Below are 20181 nucleotides of genomic sequence, written 5' to 3' on the forward strand. Positions count from 1 at the left end.
CCTCCTCGAATGCTGGACGATCAAGACAGAGTTGACACAACAACCATCTCGTCCTCAGATGCAGTATGGAAGTCCTCCTCGACCACTGGACGAAAACACGTCACTGCTGCTGCCCAGTGAGGCGCACTTGACACGTAGTCCTCTTGACGACGAAAACACAATAATACTGTCCAAAGGCTGCCGACCTCCACTCGAAGACATACTCCATACGAAGACTTCAATTAAATAACCAGGTATCCAGTACCTGACGCTGCCTCATGCTGGTCCACAGGTATTAAATTATACCTGACTGCCTCTGACTGACTGACTGACTGGTCGTTCTGCCCTCCAGAACCTGACTGGTTGTTCTGCCCTCCAGAACCTGACTGACGAAGTTTGACGCCATCCACCAGACGTCAACTCGCCAGCAATTAAAAAACAAAAGAGGCAACAATCCACCAAGGGAACAATCGGCAAACGATTGTTCCTAACACCTCCCCACCTAACAGAAAAAAAAAATTATTATTATTATTTTTTTTTTTACAAACAAAATCGACCTTGCCACTATGGAGAAGGAGAGACTTCGCTGCAATGGGATACGAGAATGCAGACACTTTGCTGCAGACGGATAGACCAGTATGAGTACTGGACATCACCGAAGTTGAGAAGAGGGATAGGTCATAGCGACTATTCCCTTCTTGTCCTCTGAGTGAACTGCATGGCTTTTCCTGCGAAGTCAAGCATCCAGGGGATGGGGATCTGTGACGCTCAATTTCATACCGAACTTCATAGCGAACACTCTGAAGCCTTCAGTCCCTGCTGATCGGTTCAAGTCCTTCACAATTCCCTCCCTAATGGACTTCACCACCTTCGATGCGAAGGAGATGCTGCTTTGTCCTGTGAGGGCGCGACGGCGCTATCTGAAAAGAACTCGACTCCTCAGGTCTGAGTGTTGACGCCTCTTCGTTAGCACCGGGATGACCAAGAAAGAATTATACAGGAACACACTTTCTTTCTGGCTGTGTGAGGTGATCAGGAGGGCGTACGAAGCTGATGGTAGCGACGACATCCATACCCTTCGTCCGAGAGCCCACAAAGTCAGAGATATTAGTTCTTCTCTCGCGTTCCGCAAGAACTTCTCCGTGGCGCAGGTACTGAAGGCAGGGGTCTAGTCCAACCAGACCACATGCACCTCCTTCTACCTTCAGGATATAGCCCACAGCTCCTTGGACACTTGTTCCTTAGGACCTGTGGTGGCGGCTCAACACGTTGTGTAGCTAACCCAGCCCGAGCAGGCAGAACAGCATTGAATCCTGGTGTGACTGTAGAATGGATGAGGGAATGAGAGTGTGACTGGCTCCTCTTCCCCATCTTTTTCTCCCCTCTACGTGTGGGCAGAGGGATACGGTCGTCACCCTGGTGGAAGGATGAGATGCAGGTAAGCTACTCGACCGAGCCCCATCCTATTCCTTTCATTAGGGATAGGAGTGAATATCCACCACTTCCCCCAACAAGGGGGGGGGGGGGAAGTGGAAGCCAACAAGAGACAAACCCATAATTTAATGTATGACACTTACCTGGCAGGTATATATATAGCTATATTCTCTGTTCCACCTGGCAGAAATTTTCAAAACTCGCGGCAATCGCTAGTAACCTATTAGTAGTTCAGGCAACCACCACCCCGTTACCGTGGCGCTAGCGCTAGGAACCGTTCCCAATTGGGCCAGATTTTCTCTGCCAGCCGAACCGGCAACATTGTTGGTGGTTCCCTGCTAGAGTTTTCATTCTCGTTGCTGACTGATCTTGGATTTTGGTATTGTACTCGGAAACGTTAGCTTGGCATTCGCTTTGGATTGTTCTTTAAGATGTCTGACTCTGGAAGTATGTTTAGAGTGTGTGTAAAAAAAAGAGGGTTGTAAGGTAAGATTGACCGAAAGCTTCGGTCGACCCTCATACCGTTTGTAAGAAGTGTAGGGAGAATGTGTACTTGGGAGAATAGATGCATTGAATGTGAGAATTTATCAGAGAAGGAATGGAAGGTCTTTATGAAATATGTTGAGAGACTTGAGAATAAAGATCGTGTAAGGAGATCTGTCTCTCGTAGGAGAAAAGTCAAATTCTTCGAGTAAAAGGAGTGATTGTATTTCCTCTCCAGCTCCTTCTAATGTAGAATTGGTAGTTCCTTCTCCCCAGGTATCTCCTGCGCCCGCTGCTGTATCGGAGGAGACGAACGATACAAATATTGTGAAAGTGTTCGCTGCCCTTGCGTCCATGGGCGACCAGATACAGCGACTTACAGATAAAGTTAGTGCTTTCGATGTCAGTGAAAGTGTAGTGGAGGGGGCGTCTGATCGTCTCTCTCGTGCTCCTAGACCTAGACCTCTGTCAAGCTCCCAGACCCAAGGGAGAAGGCATGTCGACAGTCGAAGGGAGGCGAGAGAGGTTTTGTCACGGTCAGGCGTCCCTTCGAACAGTCCTGTTGCAAGTTCCCAGGCTGTTGCAGTTCGCCGCAGAGAAAAAGGCGTAACTGGGAAGTGTGCGTCCTCGGAAGGTTCGACTTCCGAGCGAGAACGTCGGTATGCAGTGGTGTCTCGCCCACTCAAGAGGACGTTCAGGACGTCAACGGCTCTCGAGAGACAGGCGCAAGACAGTGAGGCTTGGAGTAGTCCTGAGTGTTGTCATCCTCGGAAGACGGGGACGCAGTGCCGATCAAGAGGAAAAGGATTTTTCGTACTAGAGAGGACGCAGGACGCACTGGTGATATACGTCCATCTCGGCATGGTATTTCCATGGGAGAATCGCCTCCATCTTCTTATGTATCCTCCCCTCGTATTTCTCTGTCGGGTAGAGTACAGGATCGCTCTCCGTTAGGTCGCAGTCCAGCTCGTAATCCTCATCCTTCGTCGTCTACCATGCAGGAGGATAGTACGAAGCATTTCTTACGGGAAATGCAGTCCAAGTTGGCAGTGCTGGTGAAGTCTTGGGATGCTACTGAACAACCATCTTCGAGGCGTAAGGACGATTTCCTTCCCATTAAGTCTTCTAAAAGGGAAGACAAGGACGCGTTCGCCGAGGACGCAGGGCGAACTGGCGCTAGGAGGAAAATAGTTTCCGAAGAAGCAGGACGCAAACGTCAGGACGCGGTTTCTACGATGGACGCAGGACGCAGGCGGCAGGACGCCGACGCCTCGGTAGCCGCAGGACGCAGGCGGCAGGACATCGAGAGGCGGCAGGACGCCGATGCCTCGGTAGCCGCAGGACGCAGGCGGCAGGACGCTAGTCCGTCAACGAAGCGTCAATACGACGACGACTTACAAGACATTTCTTCAGCAGAAGAAGAGTTGGAAGTAATTGAAGAAAAGAATACGGAACCTTCTTCAGATTATAAGGTTCTGACTTCACGTCTTATTGCTGTTTTTGAGGGGGAATTTAAACCGACAGCTCCGTTATCCTCCTTATCACAGTTTTCCAAGACTAGGACTCCAAAGAAGTCCTCTTTCCTGAAAATGACGATGTCAATTTCGGCGAAGAAGGCCCTTCAACGGGTGAATGACTGGATGAAGGAGAAGAAAGAAGCGGGAAAATACTCTTTTGTTTTTCCTCCAGCTAAGTTAGCTTCTAAATCAGGAGTATGGTACGCTACTGGAGAAAGTCTAGGCCTGGGAGTACCTGCCTCCTCCCAGGGGGACTTCTCCAGTATAGTAGACAGCTCACGCAGACAGGCGTTACAGTCGGCCAAGGTCTGGTGGACGTCTTCGGAATTTGACCATCTATTTAAAGGGATTTTTAGGACTTTCGAAGTCTTCAATTTCTTGGATTGGTCTTTGGGAGCGCTAGCGAATTCCCTAGGAGAAGAGGATTCGCAGGACTTAGAAACAGCTAAGAGCATTATGTCCTGCATGGATAAGGCTCTTAGAGACGGAACGAATGAGCTGGCTTCGTTATTCACAGCAGGAGTGCTTAAGAAGAGATCGCTGTTGTGTTCGTTCGCCTCAAAAGGAGTTTCTAACTCTCAGAAATCGGAGTTACTGTTCTCTCCCCTTTCGAAACAGCTGTTTCCTTCAGAGGTGATTAGGGATATAGCTCTATCCCTTTCGCAGAAAGCCACTCAAGATCTTCTTTCGTCTTCAGTTAAGAAGTTCTTACCAACCAAGTTGGTGAAGAAGGCGACAAAGGATACTAGACAGTCGCAACAGCCCTTTCGAGGAAGAACATTCGCTCCGACCCGCCTTTAGGGGTAAGAGAGTACCCGCGAAAAGAGGGAGCCCAAGACCCCCTCTAAAGAATGAGAACTCAGTCCTCCAGACGACAGTGGGAGCCAGACTTCAAGGTTTTTGGGAAGTTTGGCAAGAAATGAAGGCAGATCCCTGGGCTGTCAACGTAGCTCGGGAAGGATACAAGATTCCTTTCTTGAAAAGACCTCCTCTCGCAACATCTCCGAGAGCCCTCGGGGCAAATTACAACGATTTAGAGAAGAAAGCGGCTCTGTGGGAGCAAGTAGCTTCCATGCTAGAGAGCAATAGAACCTGTTCTGGATCACGAATCTCCGGGATTTTACAACCGTCTGTTCCTGGTTGCAAAGTCCTCGGGAGGTTGGAGGCCAGTGCTGGACGTAAGTCAACTGAATCTTTTCGTAGAAAGACCAAGTTCACTATGGAGACGAACGATTTCCAGTAACTGCAAGCGGTACGTCCAGGGGACTGGATGGCGACTCTGGACTTACAAGACGCATACTTTCATATTCCGATTCATCCAGGAAGCAGGAAGTATCTAAGGTTTGTGATCAGGACATGGGTCTTTCAGTTCAAGGCCCTATGCTTCGGCCTTTGCACAGCCCCTCAAGTGTTCACGAGGATGATGTCCAATGTGGCCAGATGGTTACATTTAAGAGGATCAGAGTGTCTTTGTATCTGGACGACTGGTTGATAAGATCCCAGTCAAGAATCAATGTCTGGATGACGTGAGTCAAACATTGGACTTAGCAAAAGACCTAGGTCTGGTAGTGAATATGGGAAAAGTCCCATTTGGAGCCCCAACAAACAGATATTTATTGGGGATTCAGATATCGGCAGTGACTTTTCGGGCTTTTCCGTCCCCCGAAAGGCAAGCCCAATGCAGTCGGAAGGTGCAGGACTTTCTAAAGAAAGACCGATGCTCTGCAAGAGAGTGGATGAGTCTACTGGGCACACTCTCTTTCGCTAGAGAGGTTCATTTCTTTAGGAAGACTGCACATGAGACCTCTTCAGTTTTTCCTGAAGGATTCATGGCCAAGAAAATTGCAACCGGATTCCTTCCAGTTTCTAATTCCGGCCGAAGTAAAGGAGGAATTAAGTGGGGCTAACTCCAGGCAGGTTAGCAAGAGGGATGTCGCTTCAGCAGAAGAACCCAGACCTCGTCTTGTTTTCCGACGCGTCGGACGCGGGTTGGGGAGCGACATTAGGCCCTCAAGAGGTGTCGGGACTTTGGAACAAGGACGAAACAAAGTGGCACATAAACAGGAAGGAACTGTTGGCAATTTTCTTGGCTTTGAAGCACTTCAGAGAGTTGATTCGAAACAAGACAGTGCAGGTCAACTCGACAACACCACGGCTCTGGCATATATTCGAAAACAAGGGGGAACTTATTCTTTTCCCCTTTACAATCTGGCAAAAAGAATTCTGCTTTGGGCAGAAGAGGAAAAGGTCGTGATACTCACCAGTTTATACAAGGAGAAGAACGTGGGTGCGGACCTGTTGAGCAGAAGAGAGCAACTTCTCTCGACGGAGTTGTGGACGTTGCACATGGAGGTTTGCCAGAGCCTGTGGAAGTTGTGGGGCCGTCCGGTAGTGGATCTGTTTGCGACAGCCAGAACAAAAAGGTTACCAACATATTGCTCTCCGATTCCAGACCAGGAAGCAGTGGCGGTAGATGCATTCCTGATGGATTGGTCAAACTTAGATCTGTACGCTTTTCCTCCGTTCAAGGTGCTGGGGAAAGTGATGAAGAAGTTCAGGGAGAGCAAAGGAACGAGGATGACCTTAATAGCCCCGTTTTGGCCGGCCAAGTTGGTTCACAGAGGTACTGGAATGGACAGTAGATACGCCAAGGACTCTTCCTCTAAGAGTAGATTTACTCAGACAACCCCACTTCGACAGGTTTCACAAGAATACCCTCGCTCTGGGTCTGACTGCGTTCAGACTATCGAACGTCTGGTCAGAGCGAGGGGATATTCTAGAGAGGTGGCCAGTGCAGTGGCTAGAGCCAGAAGAACCTCCACAATCACGGTGTATCAGTCGAAGTGGGACAATTTCCGGAAGTGTGTAAGAACAGGAAAGTGTCTTCATCCAGTACCTCTGTGACCCAAATCGCAGATTTCCTTCTATACTTGAGGAAGGATTTACACTTGTCAGTTTCGACAATCAAAGGTTATAAGAGTATGCTAACCCATGTTTAGAACGGGATCTAGACATCTCGAATAACTTAGATCTGAGAGATCTGATTAGGTCGTTTGGGACGAAAAGAAACAATCAGAAGCAGGCCACCTGCTTGGAACCTGGATGTGGATCTTGAAGTATTTAAACTTCTAGCAAATTCGAACCGTTAGAGGAATCCTCTCTGAGAGATCTTTGCTAAGAAGACTATCTTTTTAGTAGCATTGGCAACTGCTAAAAGAGTTAGTGAGCTTCAGGCCATATCGAAGAAGGTGGGATGGAGACACGGCAATGCAGTGTGTTCATTCCAAGAAGGTTTCTTGGCCAAGAATGAGGATCCAGCTAATCCTTGGCCAAGATCCTTTGAAGTTTTGGGTCTAGCTGAATTGGTCGGTAACGAGCAAGAAAGAGTTCTCTGCCAGTGAGAGCGTTGCGATGTATATAGAAAGAACAAGAGTTATCAGAGGGAAGTCTGATGCTCTGTGGTGTTCAGTTAAAGATCCCACTAGACCCATGACGAAGAACGCTCTAGCCTTCTTCATGAGAGAGTTAATTAAAGAGGCTCATATGTTGTGTGAACGAGCAGAAAAAGGCTTTGGGTATTTTTGAAAGGGTGAAGGTCTCCATGAAGTCAGGGCAGTGGCGACTTCATTAGCTTTTAAAAAGAAATTTAAGACCCTCAAGGAAATTATTGAATCAACATATTGGAGAACTAATTCAATATTTGCGTCTCATTATCTTAGGGACGTTCAGACAACCTTCGATAATTGTCAGACGCTAGGTCCATACGTGTCCTCGGGTACAGTATTGGGCAAAGGAGTTACTACCCCATAACCTTCTTTTAAGCTAGTTGATTTTATTAGGTGATGGTGTTTGTGTTTATTGGTCGTCTGAGAAAAGGGTGCGGTACTTTTCTCAGTCGTGTTGTATTATCTGGTGATGGTGTTGGTGTGTAGTTTCAGGTAAATGATCTGTTACTAGCTTGAATGCCGTGGCATAAGAGGGCTGTAAGGATCTGTCAACACATTGGTCACGTCCAGTTGTCCAGTTCCAGTCTTAGCTTCTTCAACATACAGGACACTTCCTTGTTGAGAGCTACTAAGGTTTAAGCAGGCTTAGAGGCAGGACCTATGAAGTCAGCTACCTTAGCAGGTAAGGAACCTGGAGTTTTAATATTTTAATAATATTTTTATACTCTAAGAATGTTGCTGTCCTTGACCCACCTCCAAATGTGTCAATCAGCTATATATATACCCTGCCAGGTAAGTGCATACATTAAAATGAAGTTTTTATGATAAAACAGTTTAATGTTATACTTACCTGGCAGGTAATATATAATTTTAATTCCCACCCCGCCTCCCTCAGGGGACAGGGTTCAGAGAAAATCTGGCCCAATTGGGAACGGTTCCTAGCGCTAGCGCCACGGTAACGGGGTGGTGGTTGCCTGAACTACTAATAGGTTACTAGCGATTGCCGCGAGTTTTGAAAATTTCTGCCAGGTGGAACAGAGAATATAGCTATATATATATCTGCCAGGTAAGTATACATTAAACTTTGTTTTATCATAAAAACTTCATCTTTATGTTGCCTCTTGCAAACAGGAACAAGTTCTTGCTTGCTAGTTTTAAGAGATACGCTTGCCTCTCTCTTATTACTTGGGTCCAGAGGTCTGACCATTAATCCTGCGGTGCACACCCCGATCAATTGGACAGAGGCTAGGATACCCTCCCTCGCTCTTACGACCAGGGAGGCAATCCAAGGTTGGGCAAACACCAGTCTGTTCACAAAAGACTCAGATTCCTCCCACCAAGAAGTGAGTCTTCCTATTGTAAAAGGACCGAAAGGTTTGTATATAGTGTACCAGAACAAGTGACAATTTGTCCAAAATTGCATTTTTCCTAACTAGTATACAAACCTGAGGTCCTTTTACATATAGTCCCACCTCATGCCATCCCTCACTCTGCATTTTTTGCCTGGGCCTAAAGCAAAAGTGATTCTTCACCTCCCAGTCGCGCGGTGCGCGCATTGTCGGACAAGCAGTTAACTACCGAACTCCCTTGTTCGAAACTTACGACCGTCCAGCTGCCGCTAGTTACCTTCCTATTGCAAAAGGACCTCAGGTTTGTATAGTTAGGAAAAATGCAATTTTGGACAAATTGTCATATTAGTGTACATGGTATACAAGAAATACTGTACGTACATATGTAATAAAATGTGGAACCTTACCTTTCAAGTGAGGTGATCTCCGAAAGTGGCGACAGAGAAGGAGGACAAATGGCAGAAAACTTGAACACTTAACTTTACGAAACATTATAAAATGTAAGGAAACATTAACACTAAACTTTACAAAACACATTAACAAATGGCACAAAATGTTAACACTTAACTTTACAAAAAACTTAGAATTAAATTTCTTTTTTTTTCTTTTTGATTTTTACATTTTTTTTACATTTTTATACTTTACATTTTTTTTTTTTTATACAAAATTTCAATTTCTTCACCACTTAAAACTTTGTTTTTTTTGTAGTATCAGTTGGATCTTCCTGTTTGTTTACTCCTACGAAAGGCCTTTTTAAAAAATAACTATCCGAGGAAGATTGCTTCTGCCTGCTTTTCACAATATTCCTGAAACAACTCAGGCAAACGTCATTGAACTGCGCAAGCATATGACCTGTGTAAGTCTTTTCGGGGTGTCTCTTTTCTACAAATGATTGAACCTTATGAAAAGCAGCTAGAGCATCCTTAATTTCTGATGTTGTCATAGGGTCGTCCTCCTTCTCCTCGCCACTGCTAGAGAACTCTTGAATGATGTTATGTTGCATGGCCTCCAACTCCTTCAGGTCATCCGTCGTAAGCTCCTCTTGGTGCTCCGCGAGAAGGTCATTGATGTCGTCCTCGTCGATGAACAGCCCCATGGACTTGCTGAGTGCAACGATCTCGTCAAGATCTGGTTGCAAAACAGTTTCAGGAATGTCAACTGTTTCTGAATTTGCACCAGCTTCGCCCACGTTGAATCCCTCAAAGTCTCGGGCGGATACGGCATCAGGCCAGAGTTTCCTTCACGAAGAATTTAAGGTTCGCCTCCATACCTCCTGCCAAGCTTGATCGATGAGTCGGATGCATATGACGATGGTGAAATGCTCCTTCCAAAATTCACGCAAGGTGAGGTTTGTGGTATCGGTGATGTCGAAACATCTCTTGAAAAGATGCTTCGTATACAGCTTCTTGAAGTTCGATATCACTTGCTGGTCCATGGGCTGGAGGAGAGGGGTGATGTTAGGCAGAAGATAGAGAACCTTGATGAAAGAGTACTCTGCTAGGATATCTTCCTCGAGGCCAGGAGGGTGAGCAGGGGCATTGTCCAACAACAGCAGACATTTCAGAGGGAGGCGCTTCTCTTCCAAGAATTTCTTCACTGTCGGGCCGAAACACACATTTACCCACTCGGTGAACAAAAGTCTCGTTACCCAGGCTTTCGCATTAGCCCTCCACATCACTGGAAGCTTCTTCTTAAGCACTTTGTGGGCCTTGAAGGCTCGAGGAGTCTCAGAATGATAGACAAGTAGGGGCTTCACCTTGCAATCCCCACTGGCGTTCGAACAAAGTGCAAGCTTAAGCCTGTCTTTCATAGGCTTATGCCCGGGTAGCTTCTTCTCTTCCTCTGTGATGTACGTCCGACAAGGCATTTTTTTCCAAAAAAGGCCATTTTACACATGCAACTTACCCGGCAGATATATACTTAGCTTATGTCTCTGACGTCCGACAGAATTCAAAACTCGCGGCACACGCTACAGGTAGGTCAGGTGATCACCCCCTACCGCCGCTGGGTGGCGGTAATAGGAATCATTCCCGTTTTCTGACAGAATTTTTCTGTCGCCGGTGCTGACAACAACTTTGTTGGTAGCTCCTGCTTAGAATTTCTTGCTTGCTTCGCCGAGGATTATTTGGGAAGTATTTGATCTTTGGTTGTTGGCATACGCTGTGTTTTGGATTTAGTTGGTTAATATGTCCGATTTAACACCTGGAACTCTGTTTAGAGTATGTGTAAATGAGGGATGCAAGGTGAGGTTGCCTAAGGCTACTTTGGACCCTCACACTGTTTGTGTAAAATGTAGGGGAAGGGATTGTTCGGTTAAGGATACATGTGATGTATGTGAGAGCTTAACTGAATTACAATGGAAAGAACTAACTTCGTATGTTAAAAAGTTAGAAAAGGATAGGATTAGAAAAGCTTCAGCTAGAAGTTCAAGTAGATCCTGTTCTGCGGAACAGGATAGTATTTCTAACCCTGCAGTAGCTTCGCCATCTTCCTTTTTGGTTTCAGCTCCTTCCCCCCGCAGCGAACCCGCAGATGTGTCTGCCGAGAGAGCCGCTGTGGAAAGCTTCAATCCGCGATTTGCAACAGCAATTGTGAGATATAGACCAAGGTAAGGGTGAACGTGTCTAGTGATAAGTGCAGTGTCCCCAGTGCAGTGGAGGGGCGTCTGACCGACTCCGCATCGCTCCTAGGCCTAGACCTCTTTCAGACTCCCATGCCCAAGGGAGGAGGAATGTCGAAAGCCGCAAGGGGGATGTAGAGTATCCCCAACGGTCAGGCGTCCCTTCAGCAGGTCCTGTAGACTCGTCCCAGGCTGCTGTAGAGAGCTATAGGAAAAGCCTCTTAAGGAAGTGTTTTTCCGACTCTGATTCGTCCTCTCCTAAACGAGGATGGAGCTCATCTTCCAAATCGTGCCCTCTCAAGAGAGCCTGGAAACCTCCAGGAGAAGGCGCTCTTGGGACTCACAGCCCGGAGCCTTTTCCGGAGTATTCTCCTGCGCCTAAGAAGGCTATGAAGTCTCCGGAATCTTCACCAGAAGGGATTCGGTCCTCTACTAAGAAATTCCTGTTGGACCTCCAAGCGAATCTCTCTTCTTTAGTAGGCTCTCTTTCTACTAGTAGGCGCAAGGAACCTTCTTGCAGGAAGGACGCCTCTCTTTCAGTTAAGAGGTCTGTTAGGAAGGAGGAGTATAATAGGCGATCTTCACCAGTAAGAACCTATTCTCCCCGAGAGTAGACGACTCCTTTGAAACTTCGTCTAGACAGGGAAGAATGGTATTCTCCGCGCAGAAGCTCTGAGGCTAAGAGTCATAGCACAAAGCGCCAAGAAGTAGGCGCTAGATCCTACTCCTTGTAGAGTAAGGAGAAAGTCCCCTTGCGAGAAGGCAGCGATCGGTTCGTATCTGTCGAACGATCTCCTAGGAGTAGGATCTCCTCTTCAAGTGGAAGGAAGGAACGAGAGAGGGAACGCTCTGCTCAGAGGGATAGAAGCGAGAAAGGCTCTCCTTCTAAGGATGACTTTTCTAGAAGGCGCCAACGTTCGATAGGACTCCTGGATGATCGAATCTCGTTAAGTTACTCGAGACCTTATGATAGGCTTTCCTCAAGGGAGTCAAGCGCCTCTCCTAGCAGGTTCCAAGATTCTACGAAGAACCTAAACAGGGGTTCTCGCCCTACTCCTGGAAGAGTATCTAGAGTGGACGCTTACCGTTCTCCTAGCAGGCGTCAAGAGCCTGAAAGGAGCCTAATCTTGGATCTGCGCCCTACTCCTGTAAGACATCAAGACAGTAGGCGCAAGCTCTCTCCTCAAAGGCAAGCAAGAGCCCTAAAACGAGCCTTGCCAGGGGAATTTGCCCGCCCTAATCCTGGAAGATCAGGAGTAGGCTCTGACGCCTCTCCTCGTAAGATTCAGGAGCCTGAAAGGAGCCTTTTGTCAGACGCGCGCCCTACTCCTGGGAGTCACAGAAGAGTAGGCACAAGCGCCTCTCCTCACAGGCGCCAAGAGCCTGAAAGGATCCTGACTTGGATTCGCGCCCCTACTCATAAGTAGGCGCTCGAGAATAGAAACGAGTGTTTCTACGGATAGGCGCCAAGAGCCTGATGAGGCAGGCTCTAGATCCTCCCCTAGCAGGTATCAAGAACCTGGGGAGCGGAGAAAAGCGGAGGTTTTTTTTTCTTTACCGAGGAAAACTATCTCGGGGTATTGAACTGGCGGCTTCTTCTGACGAGCTCTTGAAGGATGAGAGTCGCATACCTGCCAGGACTTCTTCACCTAAGAAGTCTCCTCTCCGAATGTAACCTTGGAGGAAGTCTCGGAGGAGGAAGAGACGAAAGAAGTAGGAGTCTCTGATTATAAGAGACTTTCTGCATTACTACTTCAGGAGTTTGGGGACTCGCTGTGTTCGGCTGATCCTCCATCTCCGGGGGATCTCTGCTATCGAGTACTAAGTTGGCAAAATCCCGCCCCCTCTTTTGTCAAGATGCGGCCAACTCTCTCTATGAGAAAGGCCATCAAGAATCTGGAGAACTGGCTCCTGGTTAAGAAGAAGGCAGGTAAGACGGTGTTTTTGTGTCCTCCGTCTAGATTGACAGGTAAGCCGGGTGTCTGGTACGACACGAAGGAACCCATGGGGTTAGGCCTTCCGGCTTCCGCAAACGTGGATTTTTCTGCTCTGGTAGAATCATCTAGAAGACGCTCTCTACTTTCAGCTAAAGCGTCTTGGGGAATGTGCGAGATGGATCATTTACTCAAGGGTCTATTTCGCACACTAGAAGTCTTCAACTTCATGGATTGGGCTTAGGAGCTCTAGCAAAACAAAAAAAGAGCGCAGGATCCGGAGTTTGTGACTATTGAGGTGTTATCAAGTGTCCTTTCGTGCCTGGACAAGGCAGTCATGGATGGATCCACAGAAGTAGCATCTCTCTTTGGAGCAGGAGTTGCTCAAAAAGAGATCAGTTTACAGCTCGTTTCTCTCCAAGTCTGTTTCTCCCTTGCAGAGAGCCTCTTTGCTTTTTTCCCCACTCTCGGAGTACCTTTTTCCTCAGGAGACAGTGAGGGATATTTCTAGATCACTGTCGGAGAAAGCTAAGCAAAATCTTCTTGCTCAGTCCGCCAAGAGGCTTAAAACCTGCTGTGCCGATGGCTAAGAGAGAGGGAACAGCGAATAAAGTGTCTTTCCAACAGCCCTTTCGAGGAAGAACAACCTCAAGACCCGCACCTAAGAGTAGAAGGCCGTTTAAGAGAGGACGATCTTCTCGAAGACCATTCTCAAAGCCGCAGTGAGACAGGAGTCCTCCAGACTCCAGTAGGAGCCAGACTTTTGAGGTTCGCGAAAGTCTGGGCTCAGAGAGGGGCGGACAACTGGTCCCTCTCGATCCTCGAGGAGGAGGATAAAAAAACTAAATAAAACCTGATCCCCTTCAGGGAAAAAACCTCCCCTTAACCAACCAACCCTCCAAGGGAAGTTAGCGGCAAGATACAGAGATCCTTTAAAGAACCAAGCACTATTACATCTGGTGCAACAGATGCTATAAAAGAAGGCTATAGAAAAGGTATTTAGACATTCATTCTCCAGGATTTTACAATCGCCTCTTTCTGGTACCAAAAGCCTCGGGGGAGTGGAGACCAGTGCTGGACGTAAGCGCTCTGAATCCCTTTGTGATCAAACAACGTTCACGATGGAGACGACGTCGTCAGTTCTTTCAGCGCTAACGACAAGGGGATTGGATGGTGTCATTGGATCTGCAAGATGCCTACTTTCATGTACCCATCCATCCCTCGTCCAGAAGGTATCTAAGATTTATGATACAGGGCCAAGTATTTTCAGTTTTCGCGCCCTTGTTTCGGTCTTTCCACAGCTCCCCAAGTTTTTCACGGGATTGATGAAAAACGTAGCACATTGGCTACATTTAAAAGGAATAAGGATATCGCTGTATCTCGACGATTGGTTGATTCGCTCGCAATCCAGGGATCAGTGTCTGGAGGACCTAAGGTCGATGTTGGACTTGACTCAGTCCCTGGGACTGTTAGTGAACCTCGGGAAATCCCAGATGGATCCCCAGCAAAGCATTGTCTATCTGGGGATTCTGATGGATTCTCGGGGTTTTCAAGTGTTTCCGTCCATAGAAAGACAGGAACGGTGCATTCTAAAAGTGAAGACCTTCCTAGAGAAAGAACCAATGTTCCGCGAGGAATGGATGAGTCTTCTGGGACCCTCTCCTCGTTGGAACAGTTCGTTTCTCTAGGGAGGCTTCACATAAGACCTCTTCAATTCTTCTTAAAGGAGAATTGGGACCAGAAGAATCAGGATCTGTGGGAATCTTTTCTCTGTCCAGAGGTATAAAGGAAAGCCTCAGCTGGTGGTTAGAACCAGGCAGACTGAACGAGGGACTATCGCTGCAGTTACCAAACCCCTCCCACCTAGTTGTTTACAGACGCGTCGGAGATGGGATGGGGGGCGACGTTGGGCCCGAGAGAAGTGTCAGGCACCTGGAGGTGGGGAACAGGTGTCCTGGCACATCAACGAGAAAGAGTTAGTGGCAGTGCATCTAGCTCTCCAGGCAGTGGGAATCCCAAGTCGCAAACTCAGTGTTGCAGGTAAATTCAGACAACACGACAGCTCTAGCCTACATAAGAAAACAGGGGGGGGACTCACTCCCTCTCACTGTACAAGGCGAAAGAGCTTCTTCTATGGTCAAAGGAGCGGAACATCACACTCTTGACGAGGTTTATACAAGGCGAGAAAAACGTCAGAGCAGACTTGTTGAGCAGGAGAGATCCAAGTCATTTTCCACGGGAGTGGACCCTCTGCACTCAGAGGTCTGCAATCAAATTTGGAACCTATGGGGAAGGTCAAACATAGACCTGTTTGCAACTCATTGGAATGCCAGGCTGGAGAACTACTGCTCTCCGATTTCAGATCCAAGAGCAGTAGCGATCGACGGCCTCCTCCTAATTGGGAAGGAATGGACGGCTACGCTTTGTTTTCCTCCTTTCAAGATCATAGGAAACGTCATAAGGAAGTTTGTTTTGACGAAAGGAGCGAATTGACCCTAATCGCCCCATTTTGGCCAGCTCAAGAGTGGTTCACAGAGGTACTGGAATGGATGATAGATTTTCCAAGGTACCTTCCTTTTACGGAACGATCTTCTCAGACAGCCCCGCCCCACTTGGACAGATACCACCGAAAAAAACCTCCCAGCGCTCGGTCTGACTGCCTTCAGATTGTTGAAGGTACTCGTCAGAGCGAAGGGGTTTTCACGCGCGGAACTGCAAAGGCAATTGCAAGAGCCAGGAGACCCGTCAACTATAAGCGAGTGTACCAGTTTGAAGTGGGAAGTGTTCCGAAGGTGGGCCAGGAATCAGAATGTAATCCTCTTCCAGTACCCTCTGTGACGGAAATAAGCAGAACTTTCCTTTGTTTATATTTGAGACTACAAATGTAACCCTTGCAGTCTCGACTATAAAAGGTTATAAAGGTATGCTTTCTTTGGTGTTTAGACATACAGGACCTAAACATCACGGATGACAAAGATTTACACGATTTGATTAAATCATTTGAGACTTCGAAGTCCAAGACAGCCAGACCACCCAGCTGGAACCTGGATGTGGTGCTATGGTTTCTCATGTCAGAGAAATTTGAACCTCCCAATAACTCATCGTTTAGAGACTTGACTGAGCCTAAAATCTATTTTTCCTCTTGCATTAGCATCAGCTAAAAGGATAAGTGAACTCCAGGCTTTAGAAGGCGCAGTGGGCTTCAGGAAGGATTCTGCAGTGTGTTCATTTAACCCCCTATTTTTAGCAAAAAATGAGAATCCTTCTAAGCCTTGGCCAAGAACGTTTGAAGTTAAAGGATTGACTTCCTGGTAGGGAGAGAGATAGAGAGAACCTTGTGTCCGGTAAGGATCCTCAAGTTCTATCTAGAGAGGAAAAGCAAATGGGAGGAAACTCAGAGAGCCTTTGGTGCTCGGTAAGAGATCCGAGAAGAACAATGTCAAAGAATGCACAGGCATTCTTTATCAGAGAGATTATTACAGAAGCACATATTGCCTGTGAAGAGGAATATCTCGGGCAGTTGAGAGTTAAAGCGCATGAGGTCAGAGCCGTAGCAACCTCATTAGCTTTCCACAAGAATATGTCGATAAACGACTTAATTGGATCCACATATTGGAGATGCAATTCTGTGTTTGCGTCCAACTATTTGAGAGATGTACATGTAACTTATGATAAGTGCTTCTCTCTCGGACCTTACGTGTCTGCGGATTCGGTGCTGGGACAGGGGGCTGAAACCAATCTAGCTTAGTTTAGATAGATTAGGAATTTTAATCTTGTGGTGTTGTTTTTTATGGTCGATTGAAGGTGTCAGGGAAAAGTACCACTTTCAATTCGTAGTGTATAACAAAGTAGTGTTGGTCAGGTGGTTCGAGAATTGGTTGTTTTCATGCTCCTTGTAGGTTTTGGACCTAGGCTCTGTCTTGTAAGAGGGTTAGTCCCCGTTGATACGTACAAAGGTGAAGGCTCTACCATGTAAGTGGATAGGGCCCCATTGGTACAATCCAAAATAAGGCTCTGTCGAGTAAGCGGGCTAGCCCCCATTGACATGATCCAGAAGAGTTCTCAGTGACAGGTCTCATCCTCACTGGAACTCTTGAGGCAAGCAGACTCATAGACAGTACTCATGAAGTCTTCTGCCTAATAAGGTAGGAATCAAGGTATTTAAGTTTATTTATAGTACCTACAACAAAAGTTGTTTTCCCTGTTTTTTGAATTGCTATTCATATTGAGTAACTATCTCTTACCCTCCTCCAAGGGTGCCAATCAGCTAAGTATATATCTGCCGGGTAAGTTGCATGTAAAATGAATTGTTAAGATACAATAAAGTTTTACACATACTTACCTGGCAGATATATACGTTTAATGGCCCACCCACCCATCCTCCCCTCAGGAGATAGGGGGGGGGGAAGAAAAATTGTCAGAAAACGGGAATGATTCCTATTACCGCCACCCAGCGGCGGTAGGGGGTGATCACCTGACCTACCTGTAGCGTGTGCCGCGAGTTTTGAATTCTGTCGGACGTCAGAGACATAAGCTAAGTATATATCTGCCAGGTAAGTATGTGTAAAACTTTATTGTATCTTAACAATTTCATGTCTCATCAAAGTTGAAGACTTGCTGACAACTGTAGCCTTCATTGATTGTCATCTCGTCGAATGTCTAAATAAAGGCTTCGGCCGCTTTCTTGTCCGAGCTGGCCGCTTCCCCATGCCACACCACCGAATGGATGCCAGTCCGTTGACAGAATTTTTTCAAACCACCCATGAGAAGCCTTGAACTCTGGGGTTGGCGTCGATGTCCCTTCTTCTACGTCGTCTTCGGCCTGGGCAGTCAAATCGCCGAAAATAGCGCTGGCCTTGTGGGAGATTGCCGTCTCAGTTATCGCATCGCCAGCGATTTCTTTGTCTTTTATCCATACAAGAAGCAGCCTCTCCATCTCATCGTGCACCTGGCTCCTCTTGTCACGCCCTTGGAAGGTGTACGTAGCTGCTTTGATGGCTTCCTTCTGCTTAAGGATGGTGCCTATCGTCGACGGATTTTGGCCGTATTCCTTAGCGATCACACTCAACCGCATGCCAGTTTCATACTTCTTGATAATCTCCATTTGCTCCGATACGTAATACAAAACTTTCGGTCCTTTAACAATAGGAATGTAACTTGCGGCATAGCTGGAATTACGGCCGTTGAATCTTGAACAAGGTGGTTAGGCAGTAACTACCGTGGGGCAGGCTAGCCTGCCCGGATGTAAACACTCCATTTAACTTTCGGCCGGCCGTCTTCCGAGGAAGATGTGTGTTTGTGAGCTGCGGCTGACTGGTCGTTAATCTTTTTTCCCGGTGGGATCCTTTTGGTTTATTTTTTTGTATTTAAATATAATTATGCATATACGGTGTTTGATATTACTAATACTAAACAAAGGTTTCATACAATCAACTTACCTGTCAGATATATACATAGCTAAGACTTGGTCGTCCCCGACAGAAATTCAAATTTCGCGCCACTCGCTACAGGTAGGTCAGGTGATCTACCGGCCTGCCCTGGGCGGCAGGACTAGGAACCATTCCCGTTTTCTAGCATATTTTCTCTGTCGCCGGTGGTTTGTTCCGACACGGCATACAAACCTTCGGTCCTTTTACAATAGGAAGGTACTAGCGGCAGCTGGATAGGTCGTAAGCTTTCGAACAAGGGGTTCGGTAGTTAACTGCTTGTCCGACAGGCGCGCGCGCGCGACTGGGAGGTAAACAAATCACTTTTTGCTTTCGGCCTGCTGGCGTGTAGATGTGTATCATCGCTCTCTGCCCGCTTCATCGTCGTTGCTTTCGCATGGTTGTGTTTTTCTTTTTCTATTTATCTAGTGAAACTGAATTGTAAGTACAATCATTTCATATTTATTTCCATTGAATTCAATTGTGAATTAAAGGATCTTGGTTTCTCCACACCCTCCGATTACCCGAGTGCCGGGACTGAAGGGCGTAAGTGCGGGAATTCATTTTTCTCAGAAATGATCCTCGTATTGTGTATGCTCGGTGCCGAGGGCGGGAGAGCGCTCGCTCCGAGCTTATATTTTGGTTGGAAATGTGTAGATGAAAATCGTAAGTAAGTGCCCTTTTTATTGTAGTGTCTTACCGAACAATTATAGAGCCGTGATTTCCACGAGCGGCAGGATACTAAATTCAAATTTAGCGCGTCGGCGTCGCCAACACTGGTGGTGATGACGTCATCTCCCTCCACTGGCGGGAGAACCAGGTACAACTGCCCAGGTGAATCCAATTCTTTTCCTGCCGGCGTCCGGTGAACATCGCTGGTCGGTGCGGTTGGATGACTTTGCTTCGCTTTTTTCTTGTGGATTTGATCTTCGGAATTGGTGAAGTACTCTTTTTTGGCGTTGTTGTTATTTTGCTTTTTATTTAGACGTTGCCATGTCGGATTCTAGTCCGTCGGGAGTTAGGTTTTGCATCTCAGGATGTAAAACTAGATTATCCAAGTTAGAGTATGATTCTCACACTAAATGTGTTAAGTGTAGGGGACAGGTTTGTTCAGCAGATCGAACATGTAACGAGTGTAGTGATTGGACTGATTCTCAATGGAAGTTTTTTAGTTCATACTCGGAGAAATTAGTTCTAAAGACAGAATTAGAAAAAGCAGCGCTTAGGGAAAGTAGGGAGTGACTTAGCTCTGCTTCGTCTTGCGATGCATCTGTTCCTTCTGTTTCTCCTCAAATTGTTATGTCTCCTTTAACTACACCTCCTATTCCTCCTACTAATCCCACTTCTCCGGCTTCCCGTGTAGTTTCTTCCGACACCATTGCCAGTCTGGAATCGAGGTTAGATCAGAAATTTTCGGTACATAGCGAATACGGTTTTGCAACTTGGTAATTCAGTTAAGACGTTTTTGGAGAAAGCGGCTTCAGGTAAGAGTGTAGTTGAGGGTGCGTCTGTCTGTCCTGACACGTCTCCTAGACAAAGGTCACTGTCCAGCTCCCCCGCACCGGGGAGAAGACATACCGGAAGTCCAAGGGAGTCGATCGGGACATGCAAGACGCTTATTTTCACCGTTTGAGCCTTTGAAGTCGGCTTCACTCAGGAACTTGACTAAGAAGGCACTTTTTCTTATTGCACTAGCTTCTGCTAAGCGTGTCAGCGAATTGCACGCTATAGACAAAAGAGTCGGTTTCTCTCAAGGCAATGCTGTATTTTCGGTATCTTTGACCTTTCTAGCCAAAAATGAGAATCCTTCTAATCCTTGGCCGAGGAGTTTTGTGGTAAGGAACTTATCTGATTTGGTTGGACATGAGGAGGAAGAAAGGCTCTTATGTCCAGTCAGGGCTATTAAGCAGTATCTGTTTGCCACTAAGGGTATTAGAGGACAATCTTCTAAGCTCTGGACCTCGGTTCAAAATCCCTCTCATCCTCTTTCTAA

Source organism: Macrobrachium nipponense, chromosome 17 (assembly GCF_015104395.2).
Source record: "Macrobrachium nipponense isolate FS-2020 chromosome 17, ASM1510439v2, whole genome shotgun sequence".
Taxonomy (NCBI): domain Eukaryota; kingdom Metazoa; phylum Arthropoda; class Malacostraca; order Decapoda; family Palaemonidae; genus Macrobrachium; species Macrobrachium nipponense.